The sequence below is a fragment of the Melanerpes formicivorus genome, unplaced genomic scaffold, assembly GCF_026170545.1.
Source record: "Melanerpes formicivorus ecotype bairdi unplaced genomic scaffold, bMelFor1.0.p_v2 SCAF_19, whole genome shotgun sequence".
Taxonomy (NCBI): domain Eukaryota; kingdom Metazoa; phylum Chordata; class Aves; order Piciformes; family Picidae; genus Melanerpes; species Melanerpes formicivorus.
In genome coordinates, this window is record NW_027142371.1 from 4,714,431 (window position 1) to 4,738,333 (window position 23,903).

General features: G+C 39.6%; 1 protein-coding gene across 2 annotated transcripts in view; it reads right to left on the reverse strand.

Annotated features, from left to right (window-relative positions):
- SULF2 (sulfatase 2) overlaps positions 1–23,903 on the reverse strand; it is a 152,872-nt gene that overhangs the window by 93,113 nt on the left and 35,856 nt on the right. For both annotated transcript variants that reach the window (XM_068149877.1, XM_068149874.1), the window contains exon 3: positions 11,756–11,822. The gene's annotated coding sequence lies outside the window, so the exon portion shown is untranslated. The remainder of the gene's footprint in view (positions 1–11,755; positions 11,823–23,903) is intronic.

Sequence of the window (23,903 nt, forward strand, 5' to 3'; positions counted from 1 at the left end):
ATTTTTTTTTCTTCTCTGCCAATCAAATCAATCTTAACAGCTTTCAGTTGCACAAGAAGCACCAACTTTTAACTACCACTTGCACATACAGATTTTCCTACACAGCATGTACTTGATACTAGAGTAAGTGGAACACAACAGGCAGGGATGAGGAGGTAAGATTCCTTTCACTGCATTTACAACTGGCTGCAGCAGATGCCTTTTTCAGTCCTTGGAAGATTGATGATTCCATTATTTGTAGTACTCAGCAATAAATCTCTGAGTTTAGGCTAAAGTGAGCACTTTTCCCTACTTTGCGTCTTCCATTACACTGTTATTCATCATGTTTAATCATTCATTTACCTCTGACTGCTACTGCACTTGGGGAGGACTGGCACATTATTGATTTTTGACTTTTACCCTTTAGAAGCTGGGTAAAGGGCTTTGCAACTGCTTAATCAAAAGTGACATGACCAGGGCAGGGGAGCTGCAGACCTTGGGAAATCGCAGCTAAACAACATGCCAAGTTATGACAAAATGAAATTAAGAATCAACAAAGAGAGCAAATTATAATAAACTGAAAATTAAAGTGGATAGCCCCAGGAGACCACAGAGTACAAAGCACTCCTCTGCCTAGCAAAACATATTTCTGGGACAGAGAAGACTGAGATTAAACAGGAAGATTTACAGCTTCAAATTCCCACAAAGAGAGAAATGTGAAGCCATGCTCCCTTACAGAGGTGTCAGATCGTGTAATCTGGCTGAAGTATATTCTCAATTGCTTATAAACCTTTTCCCTCGGAGTCTCACTTCAGCACCCCACCAGCAAGCATGCAATAAAAATAACACACAATGTAGCACTTTGACTGGTGGCTTATATTCTGTTTACCAGAAAACACTAAGTCAGAAGACCTGCATTCACACATGGGGGAAAAAAAGCAAATGCATGCAGATGAACCCTTAACTTGGGCTATGACATCCAGCAGGTCATGCAATAAACAACAGATCTAAGTACAGCAACTGACTCCCTATCAGCAGCATGATAATGTCAGTTTCCTATCTTAGAAAAGAGACAGAAACAAATAAAAATGCATAGAATAGTGGTGAAAATCGTCCAGCTTCCTGTATAACCCAATTATATCTATGTTCTCTCCTTCAGGAAGGGGAACTGCAAGCAAGAGGACTTGTGTACTTAAAGATGAAAGAGCTCAAGCTCCTAATGCAACACATGCTGGCCTCTCCTGTTAACCTTAAAGCAACCCTTCCGCACTGTTTCTCTTGAAAAGCATGATCCATCACCTGCTAATCCCCATGTAAATGTATGTCACCTGCATTAAAGTCACATTTTACAGTAAGATCCCAACTGATTCCCCCTCTGTGTGTCAGAGAGCCACAGCCATGTAAATGCAATCACATTCTGTACCCTCCACAGATAATTCACATCTGCTGTGAAAAAGAAACCATTACAACAAACAAGCCTGAATCCATTTCTTATTTGACAGATTTCATCTCAAATGAGATACCAGAACTGAACCAAGACAAGTTCTGGAGCAAGGTTACTTATGTCCACAGCTTGTCTCCAAGCTGTAACACACACATACACATCAGCTGGGACAAGAATTAGTAAACCCTTACTGCACATAGCAGTATCCACGATCTTAATTTGAGCCCCAGCTGCCAAACACCTTCAACTCCAAAGAATGGACATCAATATTTTCCCTCCACTAACATTAACTTCCTCCTGTTGGTTCCAGGCATTAAGAGACCACATTTCAGAAATGCTGAGTGCTCCAACAAACATAATTGAAACCATGCACGCAGAGCACTTGTGAAAGTTGGGCTACTGCTTTTCTCCACTATCATTTCCAACTGGTGGTTAAAACAGTATCTCTTGGCAAATGCCGCTGCAAACTTTCTAGGGGAACTTATTTTGTCAAGTGGAATAGGAACACACAAGGTGCATCATCCACAGCATGACTGGCTGAAAGAATTCAGGAAAAATAGTTCTGGTATGAAAGGCAGCACTGCTGAGAGGAACTATTGGTCCCTGGCTATGTTAACTGAATAGAGATCCTAGATAAACTGTTAATGAAAGTGAAGCTGATCTTTTTAAATGTGATAAATGTCACAAGAAGATTTGCATGTCTGGCAGAGGATCCTGTCAAGAAGAGGGTCCTTCAGAAGTCTACAACTACCTGAAGGGTGGTTGTAGCCAGGAGGGAATTGGTCTCTTCTGTCAGGCAACCAGCACCTGAACAAGAGGACACAGTCTCAAGCTGCACCAGGGGAAGTTTAGGCTGGAGGTGAGGAGAAAGTTCTTCACTGAGAGAGTTGTTAGACATTATAATGTGCTGCTGAGGGAGGTGGTGGAGTCACCATCCCTGGAGGTGTTCAAGAGGGGATTGGATGTGGCACTTGGTGCCATGGTTTAGTCATGAGGTCTGTGGCAACAGGTTGGACTTGATGATCTTTGAGGTCTCTTCCAACCTTGGTGATTCTGTGTGAAATCCAAAATCGAGTGTTTCAAGATGCACATTATTTGTAGTCTTTCAAAGTCTTGCCCAGTTACACCTGCAAGTTCTCTGCCCTGGCAGTTTCTCACACTCTGTTGCATTAACATGTAACTTTGTAATAGAGGAAAACAAAAACCCCAAACCACCAAACCCAAAGCTGATCCATGAACAATTATGATTGACAAGCTTTTACATCAAAAGCCTTGCAAAAAAGAAAGTAAAAAATTAAAATGAAAGCAATTCAATTTAGGAAATATTACTGTTCACACACTGCCATTCATATGTAGCACACTCACTTGAACTCCACAGCAACAATAAAAATTCACATATGCTTCATCACAGAGTGTGATAACAATGTACAAGGTTTTTGAGGGTGCTTATGGTGTCTCAGCAGATCAGAAGAACAATTGGTGCAAAGGCCTTCTGAACCTGGCTTTGCTGGGATAAATCATGTCCACTCTCTCTAAAAGGTGCCACATGGAACTAATTGGTCAGAAAATAAAAGAGGAGAAAATAAAGTCAGGGAAGTGACAGAGTTGATTGGTTGGAGTTTTTTGGAGGGGTTCATGCCAGACATGCAGATGAAACTGCTGAGCATATAATCAAAGTTTTTGTTAGTTTTTACCATTTCAAGGTTGAGAAGGGCCCAAGGAGCTTTGAATTCTTTTCTGAATGGGTGACTGATTATTTTTTTCTCATAAGGCTAGACTGCTGTAACCCCAGCAGTAGCACATAGGATGGACATATGTGACTCAAATGCCAATCAGGAATCTCATCTATTGAAGCTGTAAACAGCCTCCAAAGCACAGCCAAGACTTCTGACAACTGCTTTGTGACAGCACTTCCATAACTTGGCTCAGACAACAGAAACTGCCAAGCATTCAAGCTGCTAAGAACCCTGGCAAAGATCAATTACACATTGCACTGGTCACTAGAGTCACATGGAATATGTCAGTTGGAAGAGACCTCAAAGATCATCCAGTCCGACTCTCAACCCAGCACTGAAGGGTCAACGCTAAGCCATGTTCCTAAGCACCAGGTCCACACACTGCTTGAACTCCCCCAGGGATGGTGACTCCACCACTGCCCTGGGCTGACCATTCCAATGTGTGGGAACCCTCTCAGTGAAGAAGTGTTTTCTCATCTTCATGATCCCACATCACCACCTGGATTTTCCTGAATTGGCTCACTACTGCCTGCTAGAGGGAAGGGTGGTCAATTCACACAGGAACAGCAACAGTCGTATAGAAGCAAGCAAAAGCAGTCAGGGTTAGAGTCTCTTGCTGGCTGTCCTAGGACAGATATCCTGTCATAACCAATTTTCTATGTTTTTTTTTACATCATTATCCTGCATTGCCAATCTCTACACTGTGGCTGAACACTCACAGTGCTTCACTGAGCCTCTGGAACTGCTACACTCCAGACAAACCTTCTTCAGGATTGTCCGACTTCATTCTTTGTTCCTTACCTCCTTAACTTCTTTCACTCAACATCAAACATTGTTTGAACACAAAAGCCAAACTTTTTTGCTTATATGACTTAAAATGAATATTCACAGTTCTGGTTCAATGCTAAGGATTGACTTGATTATAGCTCCCAGCAATGAATTCCCCACACAGCCTAAAAAGTCTGAAAAGAGCAGCAACAAAATTAATGGAAGCCAGGAAAGGAATAATGGAAGCTTGTTAGTTGCTTAGACCCCAGAGACCTTGAATTCCAGAGTTCCTGGTTGGCATTGTGCATTTGACTCATAGAAACATCCAGAGAGAACAAAACAGATGATGAAGTGCACTGCATCATACCATACCTGCTCTGACTACTAAGCAGTTACTTCAAACTAGTGCAGAGTTTTGAGGCTGTAACACATAAATAAAGTATCTAAAGCCAAAATAATAAAGTGTTGGATATAATAAAGCAGACACATTTCAGTGTGAGAGTGCTAAATCATTATACTTGGGAAAAAAACAAACTCTCCTACTACACTGAACAGAGAGGACCTCAGAAATGGCAGGGAAAAGGCTGTCTTACACGGCAGTTTTTAACCATAGCTTGAAGACTAAAGAGACAGAATCCTGGTGTTTCTGGTTGTTGGTGCCCAGAAGGATACTAACTGGTCAAAACCATCTATTTAAGCAAACAGGTACATATCTAACACATGCCAAGAGAAAGCCTTCTAACTTACTAATGGAAGAACTGTTATGTGGGTAGCTGCTCTTAGAGAAGACGTAGATGTACTCTTGCATTGCTCTTTCAGCAGCTATACACACATGCTTTTCTTGAGTCCAGTGCATGCTGATGCAGCCTCTGGCATGCAGCTTGGAAAAAGAAAAAAGCAAGCTCATTTTGGCAACAGAAGGCCTTCCTGAAAGCACAGTAACTGAACTCTGACACTACTCAGCTTCTCTGAATCAACAGAGACCATTCAATTCGGCATCTGCACAGCAAAGCTAATCACATTCACTGTTTAAATGTTGGGGTAGACAGTGAGATGAATTAGAAATCTGAATTCTTAACAAGTAGAATAGGAAAGCATTGGTAAGTTACAAAAAGCCAAAGCTTTCCAAGGATCCTTTCAATGTGAAAAAACAGAGATGTTTGCTTTGGAGTTTTAACTCTCTGCCCAGTGGAGATACATTCTTCCATTAGCTGTCAAAACAAATACATTGCTGTCCTAAACCTCCAGTATTTAAAGTTTACTTTGCCAATCGCTTCTTAAAACTTCTTTCTCATGAAAGACACTTCCTTTTCAACATTTATTCCTCATTTATAGCCCTAAAAATGAACTATGTTAAAATCCAGCAGTGTTTCCAATAAGGCAAATTAGCTGAGATAGGTAAATCACTGAAACTCACTGACAAGAAGGTTTATGAATAATTAAGTAGTTGATATACAGCTGCATTACCGTGAGCCTCTTATTCAGACTGCCATATTTCTCAGCATGACACAGGCAGGACTTTGTTTCTGTAGCATAAAGAGACTCTTAATTAAAACTTCACTCCTCAGCATGCTAAGATTTATCCTTCTTTACATGAGCTCAGATTATTATATTTAATACTGGAAAAAGTGCTTAAACTTGCCAGACTGCTGATAGAGTTTTGCAATTCTTCATTCTAGAGAAGATGGAAACAACAAAGTGCTACACAGCCTTTAGGTAGAAATTAATTACACTAGTCTTCAGAGTAGTCACCTGAGTATTACCCATTTCAACACACTGTTTAGTATGTTGGAGTAATCTTAACCTGCCGTCATAAAATTCCATGTGATTGCCTGTCTTAATGACCTCAGGCTTGGAATACAATCATTGGTCTTTGCACACTGCCTGTCACTTTTAGTGCCTGAGTATTGACATTGTATCTCTTTTAGGTTCTTTGTAGCACTTTAATGACTATGCCAATTAATAATGCATCATTCTCTCTCCTCTAGCTAATTTTAATTGCTGTAATTTATGTCCCCAGACAATTCTTGTACTACAGATGCAATCTATACCACCATGACTGAGTTAGATCACACTTTCAAGGTCCCTAGCAGATAAACAACACAATTTCAAGTTCATAGACAACATCTACAATTGACATCAATTACTGTTCAAGGAAACAAGGCCTGACATTAGAGGTAACAAACAGATCATTTTTATGTTCTGGAGCAGAGTGGACTTCACTGGCAGGGCTCTGACAATTCATTACAGCTTCACAGACAGTGCTTTATGGAAACATTCAGACACTCCAAAAGGGAAAAATCCACGTACAACTAGCAAAGATAAAGGTTCTGCACTTCAATAGGGCAAGGCTTATACTCCTACACTGACATTCCCAGAAATACATGATTAACACCTTAGAGGTATGAGCTTGTGACATAAACACTCCAGGTTCTTGGCTAAAGCCTGAGACAACGCACAAGATGAACTTGGGCTTTTAAAAGAAGTTGTTTGCAAAGCTTGTGGGTACAAAATCAGACAGAAACAAAAGAGCTCTTTGTAACTAATCTCTACTCAGCTCTACGGAGACCCCAAAAAGAAGGGTATAACTGTGAATTGTGCTTGTTCCATATTAGATTGTTATTCAGTTCATCCCCTTGCCAGTATTAGAGATACTACACAAATCATATTCCAGTGTTTCACTTTCTGTAGCTTACTGTGATCCACAGACTTGTAAAGTTAAGTCCCTTGGTTTTCACTGTCATCTCTTATCATCCTCAACCTACCCTCACCAAAACCTCCTTGAACCAGTTGGATTGCACTTCTCTTCCAAAGTTATCTTTCAGGCTCAGCACATCATACCCTAGTCTCCTTAATAATCCTCCTCAAGCACACTGACCTTTTCATCTCTGTCCAGAAGCATTAAGACAGCCTACAGCCTGTATCTAACTATGCACAGTATAATCCACTCTACCTGCTAGAGTCTCACACCCAGAATATTTTCTCTTCACAGTGAGTCAGAATCTATTTGAGATAATACAAATGTCATCTTGGGACAAAAAAAATCATACTCCTTTCTAAAGATGAAAGGTTCAACATCAACAAGGTTACAAATCTATGAAAAGAGTGTCAGAGTTATCTTGCTGCTATCTCAGCAGCAAATCTTATACATTAGATATAACATATTTGAAGTTCACCAAATATTATTGCAGATTACTCAAAAATTATTCATCCCTTTCTGTTTTCAGTCCTGTAACTGAATGGGATTATAGATCCAGGACATAATTTGGTATATGTGCTGTTGATAGATTATATTTCATAGGCCACAAAAAAACCCCACCCACATTAAAATCATTGCCCTCAAGCACAGCAATAATCATAATTCTTATGCAACAAATACACATCCTGTTAGACAATCGAATAAATTCACTTGTACAAGTGTCACAGACAGTGGAACCTGTCCCAGACATCTTTAATTGATCCTTTATCTTCAAACACAGTGTTGGTTTTTAATATATGGGATGACTAAATGAGAGACAGAACGAAACGCAAAACTTATTGTGGCATCTATCATCATTTAACTTCCAAGTGCCTATAATGAATCTTTAAAACAGTACAAATCTTTAACTACCCTCCAGTGAACTATATTCTTACTTGGTATCCTCAGAACGCATCTAAATTGCTCCATAAATTTACTGGCACAGAGCCAACGTGCCACATTTCTTTAACCCCTTTCCTCTCTCCTATTAGAGCTGAGGCACTCATTTGCTCTTAAGTAATTCTAATAACCAGGAAAAAAAAAGGAGAATTACAGGAACAGACAGGCAGTGCAGAAGAGAATTCAGAGTCCTTTAACTACACCTGCATACCTCCCTCTGGAGCTTTAACACAAACCCAGATGACCTCAGTTGCTGAAACTCCCTTTTTGTTGGCACCAAACAATTGAAGTTGCTGGCAAGATGCACCTTCAGTGCCTTCCACACAGCTGGTTCATATGCAGAGGATAACAAGCTTTTAATACAGCACTTACTACACTCATCAAGTTGTACATAATGGCATGAACCTGAAGGTTCCCATCACTCTTCTCACAGACTGGCCTGCATTAGCCTTCCACACAACAGCAAAAGCAACAAAACACACCCAAAAAAACCCAAGCAGTAACAAAGCAACTCTCCACCACAAGAAGAATGTTTAACCGTAGCTAAAATTTAACTATAAATGACCTCTGGTGCATGTCTGAGAAATTACTGAAGGCAAAGCTTTTCTGCAGGTGACAGCTTAGATCAGTGGCCACCATTTCCTGAGTGTCTCAGAAGCATTCTCCGTGCTCAGCAGTAAAGGAAGCAGAGGACACGCTTGTGACAGTTAAGCTGGAGAATGCTATAGAGAGAGTCATCTAGACAAATCAGTTCCTATATTCCCACGCTAATCACAGCATTTTAATCTCAGGTGTGTCACGTCTATCACTCCTTTGTCTGAAATGGTAGCAGTAATGAAGCTAATAATTACAAAATATTTAGACATTATGTTAATAGCTACTCTAAGAGAAGTAGTTGCTAATTCTGCATTCAGGTTTACAGTCAAACAGTGCCTGATAAGCCCAGGCACTAAGAGAGCAAAAAGAAAATGCTGCAACAAGGTCCATCTTTCCTGCACACTGAGTGAGGCAACACAGACCCCAAACATTTATGAGATGGTCACATATAATGATAATACAGTTGTGCAAGGGGTCAAACTACACAAACACTTGACTGCTCAACTTTACAAGCATAAAATTAACTGTAAAAGGGGATGGGTGCATGTTTAATTATCTAACTACAGAAGAACCTCAGCTGTTAGAACAGTTTACAAGGAGCTCAAATTCAAAATGGCAACTCTCAAAGCATTCATATCTTTTTTCATCAACCACTCTTCAGTGACAATCCATTTTCACTTCCCCACCTGTTTGAGCTTAATTTTCCAGCCAACAGAGACAAAGTTGCAGCTTTTGAGGACCATACAGTGCACTGTAACAGTCAAGGAACGTACAAAGGTGTAATGAAATGGAATCTCTGCGTGCAAGAGTGGCAAGTGCTCCATGAGTAACCCTTGCTGGAGAAGAGTCAAGGATAGGAGCCAAATATACCACTGCTTTCCATTAAAGCTTCCCATTGATAAGGGGGATGAAGCCAGATTCCTAGGATGGTGGACAAAATAATCATATAAAGATGTAATTCTCCCGAGAGCCACACACAATGGCAAGGTCAGCAGAGTGCTGTCTCCATGTGATTTAGAATTAAATTTGTAATAGGGTTTCTCTAGCAGCTCACATGTGAGCTGCTAAGCAGTTTTTTTCTTCCTCTCTTGCTGTATCATCAAGGAACAGTAATAAGTATGTCAACCAAAGAAATTGCCTAACACTGCTTTATATAAGAAAAAAAGCTCCATGAAACAGCCCAAACCCCCCAAAATCCCCTTTAAATCTATTTTCTTGGCTTGCTTTAACTTCTGAAGGATTGAGCATAGCCCCTACATAACTGCCAAGAGCCTGAATTGTAGCAAAGCTAAATCCTACATGCTCCAAATTCCTAAGATTGGAACAAACATAAAGAAGTTTGCAGCCACCACAACCAGCAGCTGCTGGTGCTGTAAATAATTTCATTTTAATTAGAGGGATTTTGCAGTGTTTCTCATTACCCATATACTTCAGTACAATCAGGCTCAAAGGCTGTGCAACAAAATAAGTTCCTTGGTCTACAACAAAGCAACTCAAGCTGTGCAAAATATGCACAGTGAAACTCGGAAGCTTTGAAAGGTAAAGTTCGCTCATCTTTATTCCACTTATTTCACTTCTTGCAGAGCAGAGCTGCCTTTTCTTTTTTCCTAGAGAAAGAATTGCTCAATTTTTATGACCACATAACATAAAATATGGCCACATCTTAAAAAACATTAGCAAAACAAAAGCATGCACACAAACCCAACTGCCACCAGACTCCACAACTGTTTATACTGGGTAAGAGATTTGTCTTCATAAAATGACATAAAAGATACTCTGCAACAGATTAATAAGGATGCATTGCTAACACCACACACTCAGTTGGAACAAAATTAGAGAACCCTGAAACTGACACTAAATAAAAAATAACCAATGTTTTCAGTAATTTCTCTGTCATGTCCTAAATGGAAGCACAATATGAAACTTGCTACACCAAAAATCCTCTATACGAGGAGTAAAGACACGTAATGGCAGCAATGTAGGAATAGAAACCTACCTCTTGTGCTCAGGGAAGTTTAAAATCCCCAAATGACTGCCTGCATTTCAATTCAGGCATATTTTGTCCTTTATAGAGCATGCTACTAGCAAGTAAAACAGTTAATTAGGAAAGATCATAGGAATAACGTTCTGGGTTCATTTGAAAGAAGGGACAGAAAGCCAGCACTAATTCATTCATCTGGTCACTTCTTAACAGGAAAGATTCCTCTCCTGCTTCTGTGAAATCTATCAACCACAGAGCACTTCCAGACACAAATAATTGGGTGGCCAAATCTTCAGACCAGCAATGGCAGAATCCACCACCATTATTCCACTCCCCTCTACCTCCATACGTGCATTTATCCTGTATCATGTTCTTCGACATCAGCATCGCAAGCAAGTTGTGGGTCTTCGTTTAAATTGTAATTGCAGTTACAACAGAGCAAAGGATGAAGAGAGAGGGCAAAGAGCAGAAAGAGAAAATACCCTAAACTGAATTTTAGAGCATTCAGAAAACAAGAAGGGAGCAATAAAGACAGAAGAGATTTCTCAAAATGCAAGAAATTGAGCAGTGCAGGAGAGAGGGAATACAGACAGCTTGTCTAAGCAGAAACATCAGCAGTAATTAGCAAAACAGCAGCACAGATGTTTGCTTCCCTACTCCAATAAAACGTAAATGAGCTGATCTTTAAATAGGACATGCTTTAAAGATTCCAACATGGGCAAGCACTCAGCTATCACATTAATTACACCAATCTGTCTCCTGAATTTATTGTCAAAACCAGTCTTTAGTATCAATATACTGCAATAATCTTATTAATAATAGTCATTCTTGTCACATCCTTCCACAAGCTGGACATCTAAAAGCAAGAATAACTACCAGACTGAGGTATGTAAGTACCAATAGTGAGGGTCAAAGATTGCCTTTCCATCATGGTATGTATTACCAGACCCTCAGCCTTGGCTTTAGATTTGGACCACAGGTCTTCAACTGAGGAGGGACAGATAATTGCCTGAAAGATTCAGTATGCCATGTAGAACAGTGGACACAGGATGGACTGACTTCAACACAAAGCAAGATTACCTTAGCAACTGAGAACAGTGGAATCACAAACATGACAGTTTTACAGAGTCCAGGGTGTATTTTAGTACTACTTGATTGAAAAGTCACGCTATCAAGAACTATATTCAGAATTTTACATCCCTTCTGCTCACACCAGATCATCAATTGTCAGAAATCAATACATCTTAGTAAGCTTGATACAACTACACTGACTTACAGTAACACAGGCTGTTTTCAAGTTTTCTCAGAAAAATAGCAGTTTCTGTAAAGACCCAGCAAAAAAAAGAAATACTTGGCAATTTTTTTTCAGCTGTGAGGAAAATATTTGCTTTCCATTATTTGACAAAAGAGATTTCCTAGAAAACAAATATTTTATTATACTACTACTTTTTGTATACAAAAAGAGAACTTTGCGCTCTATTCCTCAGGCAAAACTAGTAATCAGTAAATAAATACTGAACATGTCTACAAAACTCCTCATGGAATATGGGAGTGAATTTTAAGTGCCACAGAGACTAGGCAATTAACATAGTACAAGAGGGTTTTAGACTCACAAGGTCAGCAATTGGTCTTCTGCAGAGGAACATGGAGGTGAGTAATCAAGCTTCCCAGTGGTGCCAGCTGTAAAATATAACCATGAACAAACAGAGAAGTGATTCACTACTGTGCACAGTTTTGCTTTTATTTACAACTAAAGCAATCCATTATAATTGCATTTAGATATTTGGAACACATGACAAATACCTTAATCCGAGGTTTCCTCCAAAGAGGCAGCACAACAGCATTGGCACAAACCCCCTTCCAAGATGCTGATTTATTCAGAACGTGGTAAAAACTGTGCCCATTGAGCTAATAACATACATGAGACATAATAGCTCCACACAACACCTGTGGAAAGGATTTCCATGCAACCATTAAGCAGCATTAATAATAATATGACTGACTTTGAACAAAGTATCAGGCAAAGATGAGAATACCACCCCCAGTGAAACCACACCTTTCTGCAAAGCTAACCCTAAGCAGCCTCATTTCCCTGTCATAGAACTACTTTTTAAGAATGCTCTTCCTAACTTTGGCCTCTCAAAGTGTTCTCTTCTTCAAAACACTCCCCCCACCCAGGTATGTAATATACATACAGTTGTCCTACTAGCATTAAACATGGAGCGATACACTACTTTGCTCGCTTCCAAGTTCTCCTATCGCAGATGCTGAACGGGCACTGGATTTAGGAGTGATGGTAATGAGGGATGAAAAGTTAAATGCAAATCTTGCTGATCTTGCTATTACTACCCAAGTTGAGAAACAAAGATTCTTTGCCAGAACAGTCTGCAGTCTGTTGGGCAGGTGCAGTCTTGCAGGCTGTAACTCTGACACTTGCCAACAGCACAATTTCTTTACATCAAGAAGTCTGCTCCTGATACATTTCAAATTCCTTATGACTCCCTTTCATATTGTGGTAAGCTCCAGATCTGGTACGTGGGTAGACTTCTTAATCTCTACTGTTATAGATAAAAATAGAGGGAGTCATTTTGGATGATACTAGTTAGGAGTGCAGGATACATAAACCTGAGAGAAGTAGAAATGGGCCCCACTAGGGCCCTGCAGCACCAACACTGTCAGTGGAGCAAATGTGTTGTATGCACAGACACTGCCATTTTAGCACATTCTCAGATGGTCTAATTTTCAGATGTGCTCAAGTCTCAAGCCTGCAGACAGATGAAGTAGAGCTATAAATAGTCAGCACAGCAGAAAACGCTGGATCATTAAAAACCTGTTCACAGAAGCAACTGTGGTTCATATTATTCACCTACTGTGGTCTAGCCTTTAAGTCTAAGTCAAGTTATCCTAAGAAGAGGTTATTTGTGGGGAGGAAGATTTTCAATTTTTTCATGACAAGTATCATGAAAAGTTTCAAACAGCTCACATGAAGCCAATATTAGTCATTTGCACACCAGAATTGACAGCTTCGTGTCAGACAAACCAGGCTGCCTGAAAGAAGCCTCAAAAATTGGCACCATGTTAAGAAATCAGTGCATTACAAAAATAGTTTCCCAGACTACAAATCCCAGCTATTTAGGTGTCTTGTGCCATAAACTTCGGACTTCTAACCAAAAGCTAGCTTCAATAAGTAATTTTTTAAACAAAGTTTAAAATATAATTGTAGCCACTTTAGTGTCTGTTTGAGGCAGACATGAAACATGAGCACTGGTTTTCTCCTGAAGAAGAGGTACTACTACAGGCAGCACACACTTATTGAACTGCTGTCTGCTAGAAAGTACATTATGCATTTGTTAGGGAGCATCAAGATCACTTCGAGCCAGAGTATTGAAAGCTTTTGCCAATGAAAATGGACATTTTTCAGCTACATATTGCATTACTTCATGAGAGATTATAAATTCTTCTTAAAGCTCCTGACTAGGGGAAAAAAAAATCTTCCTGTATCTTTTAAAAAATACTGGAACTAAGCCACAGTAACCTCTTCACACTTCAGGCTGTTCGTGGATCCTATTTCACGGCTCATTCAAAAGGAAGATTAGAAGGACTTTTTTCCATTTCATATATTAAATGGTTTAACTCACAAGGGATTCGTGTCAATGTAAATACCCCAAAATAGCATGCTTCCTGGAGAAATCGTATTTTCTCATGCTGATTAAGCCATGTCACACCTGCACAGCCACACACTGCCACCGCTGCTCTGTTTCGAAGCATAAACCCCACAAATAGGTAACTACTCACCCTGGATCTTTAAACTCAACTCCTGGTTTCTGATAGTACATGAAATGATTAACTCATCAACATAAAAAATGTGTCCAAAGAAAGAGGAAAAAAATCTCAGAAAATAACACAGTTGCACCAACATAATTATGGGACCCCTGAGCGGTTGGCATCCAACTTCTTAGAGGGACAAGTGGCATTCGGCCACCCAAGACTGAGCAACAAAAGAAACCAACACTGATTTACAAAAGAACTTGGACCTCAAAAACAACCCAAAGCATCTGCAGTTGTGCTCTTTCAGTAAGGACCGAAATTTACATCTGGTATGAATTCTGCAGAAGGAAACAGCAAATATTTTAGTAAAGACTAAAGAGTTTTGGGGGAGGGGGGCATAGATCCTATAAAATTTTCTTCAGGCATTTTGTTCTGTCCTAGTGACAAAGACTAGAGGACCCTACAAGACCTCTGACATTGAGTTTGTTTCCCAAACACATTTCTTCCTAGGGCATAGGACCTCAGCATTACACTGATAAACCTCTCCTGTCTTCACAAGATCATAAGCTGAACTGAAACCCATAAGTAATTAAATACTGTGCTAAGTAGCTTTCCTCAGCAATCAAAGGAAGATGGAAACAGTTCACAGTCAAATCCAGTTTCCACACTACTTGTAATCTTGGTTTTATCATGTGTATTGGTATTTAAAGCCTTTCAAGAGGAATATGGTAAAAGGGTACCCAGGTATATCCTGGCACTAGTACAAAATACATGACACATTAATGAGCTGATTTTTGTCCAGCACCAATGTATTTCACTATTTACATAGCTGTTACTATAGTAAATCAGTGTAGGAGGCAAACACAAGATATTACATTAGATTCAGTCTGCTGCTGCATTGTCCCAAGAGAAAAGCAAAGAACAATCTGTGCTACCTGGGACTCTCCATTCCCTTGTCAGCAAACACTTGACAGACTTTGTAGCAGCACATGCATTTCATCCTCCCACAGTGCTGGCTTTAACGGAGAATGACAACTTACTAGTTCTGTCAGCAAGGGTTGGTTTGGGTTTTTTTTCCCTTTACTTGGCTCCTCCTACGACATTTTTGTTGTTAAGTGACAAGTCTGCTTAGTTGGTACAATGTGCTACATCTGATTGGGTTGATGTGTTTAGAAGGCAGCACAGTAATACACTAGTTCCAGAAATGCAAGCACAACGAGTATGCTATCACACTGCTTAACAGTTCAGGGCTAATTAATCCAATTGCAAACCTTTCAGTCGATGACTGTGTGGGTTGAGCTGGCACTTCTGGAAAGTTGATGGGAACTTGTAATAATGGCAGTAATCTTTGTCTTTGCAGTGTAGAAAAGGCTACATGAGAGTAAGCTAACTCTGGCTAAGCAGCCTTCCACTGCCAAAACAGCAGCAAAGTTGCACAGAAGATACTTTTGCCTTGTATCCTCATCGTGATTCATCACTTGTAAAGTGTAGCTATAACCTTTTCAATTTGAAAGGTGCACTAGGAAAATTATGAATGTTTGAAAAGCCTGTTTTATGGGAATGATGAAAAAGTTCTACCAAAAACATTATTTTAAGTAACACACTCAGGCTGTATGCAGTAATTTCCATTCGGGTACTCCTCCACTCCTCAGCACTAGCTTCTGCAACGCTGCCAAGGGAGTTGTTCTAATATGTTAGTGGCAAAGCTTAGTAAAGTAAAATTTTAAGCTCTTTAAGGATAGACTACACTAAAAATCCTAAGAATAAGTAATTTGTAACAGTGATGCTGAATAACAGAACTCATACTGCACTGACTTAGGTCATGTTTGCTTTTCAGAGCGCTGATAAGTCACTAATTGCAGAAATGCACTCAATTTAAAAAATTACCAGCCATGATGTAGGTCATGGCATTTTAAACATTAACACTCTGATAAACTGATTTTTCCACTGTCTTGCCCTATGTCACCCACACCTTTGAACTTCTTGGAGCAGTGAGCTCACCACCAGCATGTTTTTTTTCCATACAGAGGAACACAGTGCCCAAGAATAAAGGTGGTGAATGTTCTACACCTTGCAGTGCAAATAGTTCATTAGTTTGATAATAATACACCACTGCCTTAACATCAGAATAGAATTTAAGTCCAAAAGTACATGGGAATTGCAGGATGGTGAGGTAAGCCCTCTAAGAAACTTACGCTCTCTTCCATATCCTGAGAGAGAACTGGATTGGTTACAAGAAGTAATTTCTTTAGTCATAAGCAAGAAAGCCCTGGCTCTAAGTTTAGAATTTACAGGGCTTCAGAAACCCAAGTATCTTTTACATACATTCATGTAGCATTTTGAGTTTCTACACACTTAGAGTTACACCAAGTAAATCATATTGCTTTAACTCTGGACTTCCAAATTTCAAATCCACAAAACATTTAAAAGGTAATGTGCAAAACTGTCCAGCAAAACAATTAAGCAGCAGAGATCAGCCTTCATCATTCACAAGATGACATTTTGGAACTAGAGTACAGAAGCAAACCAGTGAGAAACCTTGCTGCCTCAGAAAGACAGTAAAACTCAAGCCATTTGTTTACAGTTGCTTACAGATTCTCAGAAACTTGTTGAGCTCCATTTTTATGGAGCAATTGTAAATCTTTCATCTTCCTTTCTCCCAGGATATTCTCAAGGCTATCATTAGACCCTCAGCATCAGAAGACAAAATACAATACCCCAGAAAAAAAATCAAGAATCTCATTCAAGACACAATGACACAATGTTTGTAGTTGTCTCGATGCACAGCTATGGTTTCCTTTCAGCATCAAGAAGGATGGCATCATGAACAGGCAAGATTAATATAATGCACCACTTCTCACAGATTTGATGGCTCTGTTTGCAAAAACCCATGACTCTCAGAAGTTTTCCTTGGATTGCTCCTAGAATAGAATACAAGACAGCTTATCTGTGTGCTACACTGCACTCACAATAGAGAGTAGGTGAGCTTTGCCACTGTTTTCCAGTTTTGCTAGCTGTAGACTCTTCAGCTCTGGGGTCAAAAGGCTTATCACTGCTATTACGGAGCTCTGCAGTAGCACCATTAGCACTGAACTATAATGCAACACTTACAAAGGTAAAAACAACAAAATTCAGTGGGCATGTGTATTTTCTTGCTTCTGCATATTCCTAAGTCATACATATAATTCACATCAGGGATAAGCATGGTTTCCCAAGTATATCTTCTTAATGCAACAGACAGTATTTCCAAACCTCTCCATACAGAAAGCTAAGGACACGGACATGGTATCTGGCTTGTAACGTCCAGAACACTTTGTAAGAAATATATCTAGCATGAAGTCTGAAATTCAGTATTTCCCATGGCTGTACACAATGGGAGTGAGTTAGCAAACAAAGAGGTATACAAGCTTCACATCACGAAAAACACTCACCTAGGGAAGAAAGTATTTTGTGTAGAAATTCAGTATTACTAAAAATTAGCAAATCCATGTCCAAAACACTTAAGAAATACAGTGTGCAACAGGTACACATCCTTTGACTCTGCAGTGTACACTGAACACAATAACACAGAAGTAAAAAACCTAAGAAGTGTTGCCATTACTCTCATTTTGATGTTTTATTTGCAAGTAAGACTCTGTGGTCATCCATGCACCTGAGACGCCTCTGATAAAAGCATGTCTGCACAGGATCCACAAGAGCCACAACTGAGTGCACCATGCATCACTGGTGTTATCTACAGAAATGCAGCCAGACTGGGGCACGATGAAAAAGGATGCTCTTCTCAGATTAAGAACTGTTTTGGGGAAAAGAGGAAAACATAGCTAAAAACCAAATCACACACAATCTGTTGTATATAAGCTAAGGAGGCTAAATCGTTACAGCAGAAATCAACAAAACCTTTTTGCTAGTGATGATTTTGAAGTTTCTACTAGTAAAAATTGTATTAACTCAATTTTAGTTTGTATGCTTTACAATACAGAAATACAGTTAACAGCTTAAAACATTTGGCAGTGCGTGTGGCAGTCATAGGAAAACTGAAGTTTCCTGTGACACTTATTCTCCAAGAATATTTTTATCACAGGAGAAAGTGAGATCTGAAGATGGCAACTATTAACATTAAAAGAATATTGATGTAATTAAGCTCTAAACCTCCTCTTGTTTTCATGAGTCTTTAGAAAGCTGCTTTCTTTTGCATCTATGAAGATGTTTGTGTATACATACATAAAATGCTTTACTATTAACATGAATCTTTCCATCTAAGGTTTTAGACTGTACTTTCAAAAGTTATGTAAGCACAGACTGATCAGACCTGAAACCTATCATATGTTAAATTGTATCAATTCATAAGCTGAAGAATGAATGTTGGTAAGGGAGGATGAATAACAGACTAGAGGAGTTACTACATAAAACCTGCATTATTTAGATGTGAAAGAAGGTCAAATGAATTTAGAATGGATTGAGTAGGTATTCCACCACCTTGCTCAGCAAAACTACAAGCTATTTCTTGTCATTCCTTTCCTACTACCCTTTAAGCAGCTATCTTTAGGCATGTGGTAGGGGAGAAAGCAGTAAGTCTGTCATTATCTTCTTTCCAAGGCATCACAGCCAGACTTGCTACAGGGGATTTAGAACACTAAAACATCAAAAAGGTGCCATTAGAACAAACTAGCCAGATGATTAACTGAATTTAAAAGCACACAAACGTCCCTATTCAAACCTGTTGTGCAGCACTTTCACAGTGATCACATGTGACTAGAAAATTATATTCCTCCACTACCACCTTCTTGACTTTGAGTTTCCTCAAAACATTTGAGCATTCACTTGTCACTCTTTCAGGTGTGTGGAAGCTATGCACTGTAGTACAGGCACTCTAAGTGTTTCACCATTGCTAATATTTTCTCAGTAGTCAGACTAGTCAAAACAGCACAGAACACCACATGACTTATTACTGATTGTAACACAGCACAAATTAACATTTTCAGGAGAGAAAAATAAAAGGGATGCCTGTGAATTACCTGTGATTAGAATAGCTAACACTGTTTTTTTTAATCATGCAGTTACTGACTAAGCACATTTACATTTTTTTTCCCCTCATGTGAAAGAGGATTGATAAAAATACTATTATCATTACTGGTATTATCTGTTTCAGATAACGAACTCCTCAAATCTTTCTGCCAGAAAAAAAGAGATGATTTGAACAAAAGTGTTAGAATCCAATATTAAGGAAGTGTGAGGATGCATTCACCACATTATATTAGCTCTTCTCTTTAGATGTCCAAGCTATGATACTGTGTTCAGTGTATAGGTAATGGAATAAAGGTGGTTTCTCCAGAAAGCAATTCAGAGCCACTAATTCAGGAAACCACATTTAAATAGAAGAATAAGAATCATTCCAGCCTGGATATCTCATTTACCCGATGCAACTTTCAAAAAGAATACTCTTGTAGTAATCATACAGCTTGTGATTTGAATGCCTAATAAACTTGGACACCATTATTAGCTCTTACTGTACCATTTTTGTTTCCTCAGTGTCAGACTTCCACAGCCTTACATTTTACCATGACTGTTTATTCCCACAGTAACTGCTTTACTTCCTTTGTTGAGCTTTACAAGAGACAAGCATGTACCATTTTAGGTAGAGAGGATTACATCAGGCAAGAACTTACCTGCAATGATTACTGGTGAACTGAACCATGGACTCTTCACATGCACCAATAAGCAGTTTAGACACATGGATAGTTTCATTAAGTGTAAACCAAAACAAGTCTTTTGCCTAATGTGATCACACCATAAACCGCAGCTGAATTATGTTAACAACTTATCTAAAAGGAGGAAACGTCCTTTGCAATGCTAATTACAAGCAAAACAATGAGGCTAACGACTTAACCAATATAGTTTAGCAAACCTGTAAAGGTATGTTGAAGGCTACAAAACACCTTCAGCCTCCAAGAAAACAGCTTTCTGGTCAGGGGTCAGCAAGACTGCTCTGTCACCCTGTGTACTCCCCATCTGCCACATATATTCTTACTAACAATCATGATGAAAACCACAGATAATTTTGCACAGGCAGATCCAGCCTCGATCTCTGAAGTCCATGACAAAAACAAAAGCTGTAGGTTAGCAGTTCACAAACTTTAGAAAGCACTGGTCATATACATACCTTCAGAGTGCTGAGAGGTGTAAGAAATATCAGGAAGACTGTATCAGCAACTTAGTTAAGCATCACAGAAGCAGCACAGCAACTCAAAATGCTGGAGAGTGTCAGTTTATCACGTACCAAGGAATGAAACTTCCCAGACAGACACTAAGTTCTTGAATTCTTATCTATTTTGTGGTGGCAGTTGAAAACAAAAAAAGAGCAAGAGAATTCATGTTTCTTCTACTCTAGCTATTAGATTCTACTCTGCTCTCACCCACCAAAGAAATGGACTCCAAGTGCAATACAAGAGGAACGCCCTCTCATTCACAAGGCTTCTTTCCACCAGCTAGTGTTTAGTCATCCTGAACACCTCAACAGCACTGAGGGACTACTGGTGAATCACCACTCAGGAAGGGTGTATTCCCAAATGGCTTGGCAAACAAGTAGCAGGCGGACACATGGATCTTAACTTCCCTTTCCATCCAAATTAAGAGTGCACAACAGACCCTGGAAGTATCAAAAGAAGAAAATTCTTCTACTAATTGTGGGAAGAAAGGCAGAAGAAATGTGGGGTTTTGTTGTTTGGGGTTGTGGAGGTGTGGGGGTTTTTTTTGGTTTGGTTTTGGGTTTGTTGGGGTTTTTTTGTGTCATGTTTTTTTGGAGGTTGAGGGTTTTTTTTCATGTCAAAGTGTAGCTATAAATACACACAGGTAAAATCCCTGAACAGGTTTAGCGTTCTATTGCCACACATGTGTCTACCCATATATACACACAACAAAGCATGGTTTGCCCTGATTGCCATACTGTATTTTTCCTGGAGTTCAGAAAACTGGTTTCTATTGTGGTATAGTATTCCTGTACATTTTACTGACCACAGCATAGGACCATTGTAATCCGAGTGAAAGAGATTTACCATGCCCTTGAGCAATCACAGGAAATTCAAATTCAAGCATGCTGCTACAATTCTGGATTTGTTCAGCAATACTTTTTTTTTTTCCCCCCTCAGTTTGACAGCCCACACTGACATCAATCTCAAAAACCACTGCTTTGAATTATAAATACCCAGATCTCCTCCACTTTTGTAGCTCTAACAGCACAGAACCATTGTCCTTGCTAACAACCCTCAGATGAGTCTGAGATTAGACAAACTTAATGAGAATTTGCTCTTTTTGCATGAAACCTTCCTCTTAAGCAGTCATACTAAATATAACACACAAAAGAGGTAAATACATTGATAAAACCCCTCACAAGATAAACCATTTCCTAGACTACAGACCAGCAGTCCTTGCCTGCTTGCCCTCTGATTCCCACACTGGTAAGGACAACAGGGAAGTTTCACAAATTGCAAGCTGCAAAGAATTGTTTCAGGAATAGCCCTTCACGATGTGAAATGTCCTGTTGTTAAGGATCATTAGTTTATAGCACTCCTATAAACACCTTCATTGAAACTTTACTGCTGTAGCATATTGGTGCCAAAATAGCCCAACTGCAGAAACATGCTGTCAGAGTCCCTGACTCAGAATCAACATGACTTTTTAATGCTACATATTAAACAACTGAAATATTTATCACAAGACTTCTGCCTTCCAGCTGGTGTGAAGAGCACCCCTTCCTCCTTCATGGAAGAAAAGAATTGCTACTTTCTGCCACACCATCTGAAGCTGTCAGCCAGCCAGGCATCTCAGCAACTCTAGTTCTTCCCCATCTATGACACCACAGTTAAAAGCTCTGTCTAGTAAAAACATCAGAGCCTAGATTGTAAAGCAGCTCATCTTTTTCCTTTCAGATAGTATTTTTCACTGGAGATTCATATAAGAGCAAAAGCTCCAGATTTATCTAGCACTGAGAAACACTCACTATCCTTCACCTTTCTACAACTCTGCTGAAAAATAAAATCTTGATGGAACTGAAGGCTGTGTGAAAATCAAACAGATAAACCTCAGGCTTCAGTGAAATACCATGAAATCTGAAGAAGGGTCAACATTTCCACAGCCAAGTCCTACATAATTCTGAAAAGCAAGGAAAATGATGAAAGCCTTTCAGGTAAAACACAGTATCTAGGGGTTCCCCCCCCCCCCTCCCCCCCAAGGCAATATATTTTTATTGTATTTGTTGGCAAGTTCAAATTTGGGTTGTGTTTTGTTTCACAGTTATCACCGAGGTTGGAAGAGACCTCAAAGATCATCAAGTCCAACCTGATGCCACAGACCTCATGACTACACCAAGTGCCACATCTAATCCCCTCTTGAACCCCTCCAGGGATGGTGACTCCACCACCTCCCTGGGCAGCACATTCCAATGGCAAATGACTCTCTCAGTGAAGAACTTTCTCCTCACCTCCAGCCTAAACTTCCCCTGGAGCAGCTTGAGACTGTGTCCTCTTGTTCTGGTGCTGGTTGCCTGAGAGAAGAGACCAACTCCCTCCTGGCTACAACCTCCCTTCAGGTAGTTGTAGACAGCAATGAGGTCTCCCCTGAGCCTCCTCTTCTCCAGGCTAAACAATCTCAGCTCCTTCAGCCTCTCCTCACAGGGCTGTGCTCAAGGCCTCTCCCCAGCCTCGTTGCCCTTCTCTGGACACGTTTGAGTGTCTCAATGTCCTTCTTAAACTGAGTGGCCCAGAACTGGACACAGTACTCAAGGTTTAGTAGTTGTGGGGTTTTTGTTGCTGTTTGGTTTGGTGTTTTTGTTTGGTGTTTTTTCCCCCCTTAGTCTCTTTTACAAGGCATCTTTCTTTAACGCACATAAAACTGTATATCATTTTGCATAGCCACAGTTAAATGTCTTATCTCTGGAATTTATGATATAGCTTCTATGTACATGGGTAAGATTTGAGAAAATATGAAAAATTCAACAGGCAGTAATTGAACTGCTGTAGTTGATTACCCCAGAACAACTCGGTATGGCATACTAATTCCAAAGATAAATTCTGCACAGCACACGAGAAATTGTTTATGCAGATCACATTTATGATCAAGAGGAAATGTGCTGGTAACTTTCATAACCTGGATATGGTTTGATTAAATTCCTCACCAGAGTAACGGGTGCAGGACTAGGGAACTCAAATTCTGTTTTGCTGGTTGAACCCTTGATCACTCTTACTTATTTGCATCATTGTGGATTCTCTGGCAAGTAACCAAACACCTCCCAGCCACTGGCTGACAATTTTGAGATTGTAAACTATCACAGAATATTTGGCTGAGAGAAGTGATTAGCCTGCATGGAGTTGAAATAGAGATGTCACAAGTACTTGCCCTTCACATGGCCACAGATGAAAAGTATTTTTAGATTTGAAATCATTTCCTAATCATTGCCTGTACATATTCATCCTGAGATTAAATCTCAGCGGCTTTCACTTCTTATTTTATATAGTTGGTGAGTGTCTTTACCCTAAAATCTCACCACAGGATGCTCATAGGATGAATCACAGTGACATTATGTGTATATAAGAGAAACCCCAAAGAAGACATAAGAGGCAGGTGAGTGTTTTTCTTCTTTACAAGCCAAGGATACATTCAAAGCAATGCAATGAACACACAACTACAAAAATTGTTCAATTACAATCCTTGCATTCATAACTCATTCCACAATTAGACAGGTGGTACATCTGTAGATCTGATAGCATCTTTATATGCACACATTGCTATTGCCTACTGTTACCATCATGGATTATTATTTGCCATATAGCTGGAAAGGAATGGCTGCTCACTGCAGTTATCAGTGGTTGGCTACATATACATTATTGTGATTACCAAACATCAAAGTTTAGGGTGGTTACCTTCTGATGTTTTTGACATTTTCTTCTTTACAGGTTGGTCATTTGATGCATCTCTACATGACTCCAATTTGCCATTATG